This window comes from Nannospalax galili, unplaced genomic scaffold (genome assembly GCF_000622305.1).
Source record: "Nannospalax galili isolate Female #2095 unplaced genomic scaffold, S.galili_v1.0 scaffold87, whole genome shotgun sequence".
Taxonomy (NCBI): Eukaryota; Metazoa; Chordata; class Mammalia; order Rodentia; family Spalacidae; genus Nannospalax; species Nannospalax galili.
The window spans coordinates 8,501,558-8,504,057 of NW_008360320.1; the positions used below are offsets into that span (position 1 = coordinate 8,501,558).

Here is a 2,500-nt window from a genome sequence, read left to right on the forward strand (position 1 = left end):
TGATATTTTTATATCTTAAACTTTCTATTTGTCATTAACTTCAGTTTTCATTTTAGCTGTCAAATGAATTATAAACCCAGATATTTAAAAAATTACCAAAATGTTGTGATTCATTTAATAGCAATTTGGGTGTTTTTCTGAATTTTGTTCATGTAAAAACTTAATTCTAGGACATTTTGATTTGAATCAGGTAAACCAATCAAAGAAATTAAAAAGAGGTAAATATCCAAGTTAGCTCCTATTTTAAATTGAATTTATTCAATACTTATTAGTGAACCTTCTGAAGATTAATGGAATATTTAGTATATGGTATGTGTCAAAATTCTCAACCATTCCCCAGGTCTACCTTTGCATGGGATCATAGCTGAACACTTAATTTCTTCAGGTTGTCAGTTTATAATACAAAATTAATGTAATTATATTATAAGCATAGTGTTTGTTATCAAATGAATTCTCTGAAAATTGATTGCCTGTAACCATAGAATAGTAATGATAGACTACAGGCTGAGTATCCATCTCCTACACATTTCTAAAAGTTTTTGAAATTTGTGTTGGAGAATGTTTGCTTTCTGTCAGGATACTGCTCTGTTTTTGTTTTTCTGAAAAAGAGAAAGCCTTTTTGACCATAAGAATCATTGAAAATTTTTCACATATTCTCTCATGAAATGGCCTGTGGTTGACCTTCTTGTGCTCCCGAGATGACAAGAAATTAGTATCTAAAAAAGGTCACAGGATAGTTTTGCTCATGCATGTTGTAGCAACTAAAGCACCAAGAACATTTTCATTTATCTCCATTCAGATTTGTTTCTTGCATGTACTCTGCTCCTGATGCATGCACCTTGCTTAGAATTTGGGAAATGATGGAACATGTATTAATGAACGAGAATAAAGTGATATAACCTTAATCGAGTGCTCACTATGAAGTCCTTACACTAAACACTTTATCCTGTCTTTTTTACTCAATCCATGGCCAGTCTTCAAGATAGATCCCCAAATGACTTTCCTTTACCTGCAAGAGCCCTGAACCCCAGAATAGTTAATATGCTGTGGACTGCACCACAACCAGTCCTAAAAGATGGATTTGAACCCAGGCAATGAGATTCCAGAGCCCATCTCTCTCATTGAGCACTGCATCATCCTGCCTTCATGAATGAATTGCTACTGCTACAAAAGCCTTTCCTTTCCCCCAGTAACATCACTTCTTTGAATGTATACATCCACACAAGAAAGACCAAATGTGTGCCATAGCACCTTGAAGGGAAAAATGAAAAAGAGGAAAAGAGAAACAACTCTCATCTTTCCCCCCAAATATACTTCTGCTAACTGTTGAGTTACCTACCCACCATGGTGGCCCTGTCAGATGGAAAAGCATAGTATCTGTCCAGATTTCTAGCATCCCACTGGAATTCTCCATCATCTAGTTTAACTCATTTAAAACACCTCCAGAAGTTAAAGAATGGTTCTTATGTTAATGGATCTTGAATTAAACCTGTTTTCTTCAGGCTACTACCTGCCTTCAAGTAGGTTAATATACTTTTTCAATATTTCCAATGTAATTTGTTGGTAGTCACCAACAAATACCTTTTTGATTTCTTCTCTTAAAGTGAAAAAAAAAAAACCAAAATAAACAAACAAAAACCTTTTTCCTACTTAAATAGTGTGCCTTCCCATATCACTCATCACTAAAGTTATATTGGATGTTCCAGTAAAGTAAAGACCATTAAAGAAACAACATATAGCTGTCTGCTGCATTTTCTAAATAGTAACATGCCCTGGAGCATTCAATAACATTATTAAAGATATTTGATTACTAATTGAGATTGTGTCTCACCATATAACTGAATACCTGAAGTGTGCAGAATGGGTTCCTAATCTTATAACATGACACTTAGCAAATGAAAATGGGGTTGCATCTACTAATGCTGGTCTTTTAATTTAATTTGTTGAAATGCAAGTTTGTAGTAGGAAACAGAAGCACCTAGTCTCATGTATGTTGTGATGATGCATCATGCTACACCACACATTTCACTACTTTACGGAGCATCAGGCTGATAATTTTTTTCTTGTCAGTTCTATTTTGGAAATAAACTTTTAAGTATGGCAGCTATGGAAGGTGTTAAAGGCATTCCAGTGCTATTTGTGGCCTGGAATCAACCAGATGTGTTTAGGCTTGGCACTAGTTTCAAGTTCCAAACACTGGTTAGAAACTGCCTGGAATGCCAAAGGAAATACAACATTCTCTAAGTGAAGAGTATTTTAACACTCAACAAGTGCCTGACATCTCATAGAAAACTCTAGAGGGAAAACACTGGAACTAGCTAAACCTCCATGACATATATCTCTCTAGTTCGCATTTTCAGATTGTTTCTTCTTGAAGTTTTATTCTTAGAATCCCATGACTGTTAAGGCATTCTTAATATCTTCTTTCCTCTACTTCTTCTCCCTTCTAACTTGGCAGTTTGCTCCTATTTAAGACCTACAGCCCATATTCAAAGCAGCT

General features: G+C 35.0%; 1 protein-coding gene across 3 annotated transcripts in view; it reads left to right on the top strand.

The window, feature by feature from the left end:
- Window positions 1–2,500, top strand: part of Zeb2 (zinc finger E-box binding homeobox 2) — a 131,662-nt gene that overhangs the window by 127,576 nt on the left and 1,586 nt on the right. The gene's annotated exons all lie outside the window — the stretch shown is intronic.